The 6,335-nt window shown below is 37.8% G+C and overlaps 1 non-coding gene across 1 annotated transcript; it reads left to right on the top strand.

The window, feature by feature from the left end:
* Positions 1–5,784: 5,784 nt before the first annotated feature.
* Positions 5,785–5,886, top strand: LOC112427308 (U6 spliceosomal RNA). Its single transcript, XR_003018808.1, has one exon. It is a non-coding gene; the product is annotated as a U6 spliceosomal RNA (small nuclear RNA).
* Positions 5,887–6,335: the final 449 nt, after the last annotated feature.

Here is a 6,335-nt window from a genome sequence, read left to right as displayed (position 1 = left end):
TACCCAATTGTAAAGACCATCAACACTATGAAGAAACAGCATCAACTAACAGACAAAATAACCAGCTAACATCATAATGACAGGATCAAATTCACACATAACAATACTAACTAACCTAAAATGTAAACGGGCTAAATGCCCCAATTAAAAGATACAGATTGGCAAATTGTATAAAGTGTCAAGACCCATTGGTATACTGTATTCAGGAGACTCATCTCACGTGCAAAGACACACATAGACTCAAAATAAAGGAATGGAGGAAGACTTACCAAGCAAATGGAAAGAAAAAAAAACAGGGGTTGCAATCCTAGTCTCTGGTAAAGCACACTTTAAACCAAAACAAAGATTAAAAAAAAGACAAAGAAGGGTTTTACATAATGGTAAAGGGATCAATGCAACAAGAAGCGCTAACTATCCTAAATATATATGCACCCAATACAGGAGAGCACAGATTCATAAAGCAAGCTCTTAGAGACCTACAAAGAGAGTTAGATTCCCACACAACAATGGTGGGAGACTTTAACACCCCAATGCCAAAATTAGACAAATAAATGAGACAGAAAGTTAACCAGGATATTCAGGACTTGAACTCAGCTCTGGACTAAGAGGACCTAATAGACATCTACAGAACTCTCCACATCAAATCTATAGAATATACATTCTTCTTAGCACCACATAGCACATATTCTAAAACTGACCACATAATTGGAAGTAATACACTCTTCAGCAAATGCAAAAGGACAGAAATCATAACAAACAGTCTCTCAGACCACAGTGCAATCAAATTAGAACTCAGGATTAAGAAACTCACTCAAAACTGCACGACTACATGAAAACTGAACAAACTGTTCCTGAATGACTACTGGGTACATAATGAAATTAAGGCAGAAATAAGTTCTTTGAAACCAATGAGAACAAAGACACAACATACCGGAATCTCTGGGACACAGCTAAAGCAGTGTTTAGAGGGAAATTTATAGCACTAAATGCCAACAGGAGAAAGTGGGAAAAATCTAAAATCAACACCCTAACATCACAATTAAAAGAACTAGGGAAGCAAGAACAAACAAATTTGAAAGCTAGCAGAAGACAAGAAATCACTAAGATCAGAACAGAACTGAAAGAGATAGAGACACAAAAAACCCTTCGAAAAATCAGTGAATCTAGGAGCAGTTTTTTTTTTAAAAGATTGACAAAATAGATAGACCACTAGCCAGACTAATAAAGAAGAAAAGAGAGAAGAATCAAATAGACACAATAAAAAACAACAAAAGGGATACCATAACCGATCCCACAGAAAAACAAACTACCATCAGAGAATACTATAAACACCTCTATACAAATAAACTAGAAAATCTAGAAGAAATGGATAAATTCCTGGACACATACACCCTCCGAAGACTAAACCAGGAAGAAGTCGAATCCCTGAGTAGACCAATAACAAGTTCTGAAATTGAGGCAGTAATTAATAGCCGACCAACCAAAAAAAACCCCAGGACTAGATGGATTCACAGCCGAATTCTACCAGAGGTATAAAGAGGAGCTGGTACCATTCCTTCTGAAACTATTCCAAACAATAGAAAAAGAGGGACTCCTCCCTAACTCATTGTATGAGGCCAGCATCATCCTGATACCAAAACCTGACAGAGACACAACAAAAAATAAAATTTCAGGCCAATATCCCTGATGAACATCGATGTGGAAAATTTCAATAAAATAATGGCAAACCGAATCAGCAGCAAATCAAAAAGCTTATCCACCACGATCACGTTGGCTTCATTCCTGGGATTCAGGGCTGGTTCAACATATGCAAATCAATAAACGTAATCCATCACATAAACAGAACCAATGATAAAAACCACATGATTATCTCAATAGATGCAGAAAAGGCCTTTGACGAAATTCAACACCCCTTCATGCTAAAAACTCTCAATAAACTAGGTATTGATGGAACGTATCTCAAAATAATAAGAGCTATTTATAACAAACCCACAGCCAATATCATACTGAATGGGCAAAAACTGGAAGCACTCTTTTGGAAAACTGGCATAAGACAAGGATGCCCTCTCTCATCACTCCTATTCAACATAGTATTGGAAGTTCTGGCCGGGGAAATCAGACAAGAGAAAGAAATAAAAGGTATTCAAATAGGAAGAGAGGAAGTCAAATTGCCTCTGTTTGCAGATGACATGATTGTATGTTTAGAAAACCCCATCGTCTCAGCCTAAAATCTCCTCAAGCTGATAAGCAATTGCAGCAAAGTCTCAGGATACAAAATCAATGTGCAAAAATCACAAGCATTCTTATAAACAAATAATACACAAGCAGAGAGTCAAATCATGAGGGAGCTCCCAATCACAATTGCTACAAAGAGAATAAAATACCTACGAATCCAGCTTACAAGGGATGTGAAGGACCTCTTCAAGGAGAACCACAAACCACTGCTCAAGGAAATAAGAGAGAACACAAACAAATGGGAAAACATTCCATGCTCATGGATAGGAAGAAATGGCCATACTGCCCAAAGTAATTTATAGATTCAATGCTATCCTCATCAAGCCACCATTGACTTTCTTCACAGAATTAGAAAAAACTACTTTAAATTTCATATGGAACCAAGAAAGAGCCCATGTAGCCAAGACAATCCTAAGCAAAAAGAACAAAGCTGGAGGCATCACGCTACCTGACTTCAAACTATACTACAAGGCTACAGTAAGCAAAAGAGCATGGTACTGATACCAAGACAGATAGATAGACCAATGGAACAGAACAGAGGCCTCAGAAATAACGCCACACATCTGCAACCATCTGATCTTTGACAAACCTGACAAAAACAAACAATAGGGGAAGGATTCCCTATTTAATAAATGGTGTTGGGAAAACTGGCTAGCCATATGCAGAAAACTGAAACTGGACCCCTTCCTTACACCTTATACAAAAATTAACTCAAGATGGATTAAAGACTTAAATGTAAGACCTAAAACCATGAAAACCCTAGAAGAAAACCTAGGCAATGCCACTCAGGACATAGGCATGGGCAAAGACTTCATGACTATAACACCAAAAGCAATGGCAATAAAAGCCAAAATTAACAAATGGGATCTAATTAAACTAAAGAGCTTCTGCACAGCAAAAGGATCTATCATCTGAGTGAACAAGCATCCTACAGAATGGGAGCAAATTTTTGTAATCTATCCATCTGACAATGGGGTAATATCCAGAATCTACAAGGAACTTAAACAAATTTACAAGAAAAAAACAAACAACCCCATCAAAAAGCAGATGAAGGATATGAACAAACACTTCTCAAAAGAAGACATTTATGCAGCCAACAAGCATATGAAAAAAAGTTCATCATCACTGGTCATTAGATAAATGCAAATCAAAACCACAATGAGATACCATCTCACGCCAGTTAGAATGACGATCATTAAAAAGTCAGGAAACAACAGATGCCGGAGAGGATGTGGAGAAATTGGAATGCTTTTACACTGTTGGTGGGAATGCAAATTCATTCAACTATTGTAGAAGACAGTGTGGCAATTCCTCAAGGATCTAGAACCAGAAATACCATTTGACTGAGCAATCCCATTACTGGGTACATACCCAAAGGATTATAAATCATTCTACTATAAAGACACATGCACACGTATGTTTGCTGCAGCACTATTCACAATAGCAAAGACTTGGAACCAACTCAAATGCCCATCAATGATAGACTGGATAAAGAAACTGTGGCACGTATACACCATGGAATACTATGCAGTCATAAAAAAGGATGAGTTCATGTCCTTTGCTGGGACATGGATGAAGCTGGAGACCATCATTCTCAGCAAACTAACACAGGAACAGAAAACCAAACACAGCATGTTCTCACTCATAAGTGGGAGTTGAAAAATGAGAACACATGGACACAGAGAGGGGAACATCACACACTGGGCCTGTCGGGGAGTGGGGGCAGGGGAATAAGGGAGGGATAGAATTAGGAGAAATACCTAATGTAGATGACGGGTTGATGGGTGCAGCAAACCACCATGGCACGTGCATACCTATTTTAACAAACCTGCACGTTCTACACATGTATCCCAGAACTTAAAGTATAATTAAAAAATAAAAATAAAACTGAGAAGTAAGGGGAAGGACACTACAGGCAAGGCAAATGGACAAATAACCTGCTTCTGTTTTCTCTCCATTCTCATCCATCCTGTACATTGTTACTGTGATAATTTTCCCAACAGAACAATTTCATTCAGACTTTCAAGTGCATTCAGCTCACTCTTCAGCCTGACTTGCAAGGCAATGGTACATACTGGCTAAGAGTGTAGGACTTAAGAAAGATGGTGGTTGAAGATGTATACCTCCACTTCCTTATGAAACATCAGGAAAATTATAAAGTAATAGACAGAAACATACATACACACACACACACAAACACACACACACACACAGAGTCAGGATAGGAGAAGACAAGAGAATCAAAATTTTAGAAGTTGGAAAGCAAAAAGGACAGGTGATAACTGACTTAGCAAACACAATGAACCTGATACAGCCATAAAAAGGAAGGAGATCATGTCCTTTGTAGGGACATGGAAAAAGGGGTCTCAATCCAGATCTGCAGAGAGGGTTCTTGAATCTCATGGAAGAAATAATTCAAGGTGAGTTGCAGAGTGCAGTGATAAGATATTGAAAGCTACACTGTTACCGAGTAGGGCATCCTCAGAAATTAAGCAAAGGAATGCATTATCTTTAAGCTTTTCTTATATAAGTGTCCTGTCTTTGTAAAGACTAAACTAAGCTGTGACTATGTGCAGGAGAGATGACAACATGAGAAAATTTATTATTCTGTTGATTTAAAGAAAACTATCCTTGACATTTTAGTGGGTAAGTACATCAAAGCATAACTATAATTATTTTGAAACCATATATTGCCATGGATATTGGGACATCTAGACTTCCTGCTATTGTAGGAGTGTGTCCTTGTAGGTTTTCCTCCACTATAAACACTTTATAACCATGAGTCATGGCTGGAATGGAAAGCACCTTTTCAGTCTCAAGATGGAGCTGAACTTAAAATGGTGTTACCCTGGTACTGCTAGGCTCCTGTTTCCCTAACAGATATTTTACTAAGGATGTCTAAGTAGCACATTAATCAATTCCATATCATAACATGGCAGATGCTGTTGGTTGCCTTTCAAAGGGTTATTTTCTCTACATATTTTTTTCTTCACTGATAGGAGCATGGTCTTGTTTAGGGAGCAATGCACCCAGTCCAAATAAATCATGACATGCCATTCCCATTGACCATTGACTGGTATAGAGATGGATATATGTGAAATTGTTTTTGGCCTTCTGTTTGCCCTCTTCCTTCCCCTTATACTTTGTATCTTGTTGTGTGAACATCTGGAGCTTCAGTAGACATCTTGTAACCAAGAGACAATATGCCTAGGAATGGAAAAATAGAATTATGAAAAGAGCTTGGCTTGTGGACTATGACTTTGAACACTCAAACTGTGACTATCTTCTACCAGATTTCTTGTTCACTAAACAACTAATATATTCCTGGTTTAAACCATTGCTGGTTTGAGTTCTGTTATTTGCACTCAAAAGCAGCACACATTGAGCAATTCCTTTTTTATGTCTAACAGAAAACCCCATATCAATGGATATACATATGTTCCCTGTGAATTTTTTTGATAATATAAAAAGGTGAAAGAAAATTGGACAACTACCAGTTGAAGAATGACTGAAGACTATTATGCAACCACTAAAAAAATCTTTTGGTGGTTACTTCAGCAGCATATATACTAAAATGAAAAGGTAGAGAGAACATTAGTATGTCCCTTGCACAAAGATGACATGCAAACTTGTGAAGCATTCCATATTTTTCTTCATAAGCAAACAAGAAAGTAAGATCCTTTTCAGACAAGCAAATGCTTAGTGAATTTTTCAACACTTGCAGGCCTGCCTTGCAAGATTTCCTGAAGGAAGCACTGAATATGGAAAGGAAAAACCACTACCAGCCATTATGAAAACACACTGAATTGCACAGACCAGTGACACCATTAAGCAACCACAAAAACAAGCCTGCAAAATAACCAGCCAGAATCATCATGACAGGATCAAATTCACACATAAAAATACTAACCTTAAATGTGAATGGGCTAAATATCCCAATTAAAAGGCACAGATGGCAAGCTTGACAGAGTCATGACCCACTGGTATGCTGTCTTCAAGAGACCCATCTCACATGCAAAGACACACATAGGTTCAAAATAAAGGGATGGAGGAAATGTTATCAAGCAGATGGAAAACAGAAAAAAGCAGGGGTTGCAATA

The sequence above is a fragment of the Macaca nemestrina genome, chromosome X (genome assembly GCF_043159975.1).
Source record: "Macaca nemestrina isolate mMacNem1 chromosome X, mMacNem.hap1, whole genome shotgun sequence".
Lineage (NCBI taxonomy): Eukaryota > Metazoa > Chordata > Mammalia > Primates > Cercopithecidae > Macaca > Macaca nemestrina.
The sequence above is the reverse complement of the archived record's forward strand: the minus strand, read 5'-3'. Positions and strand labels throughout refer to the sequence as shown.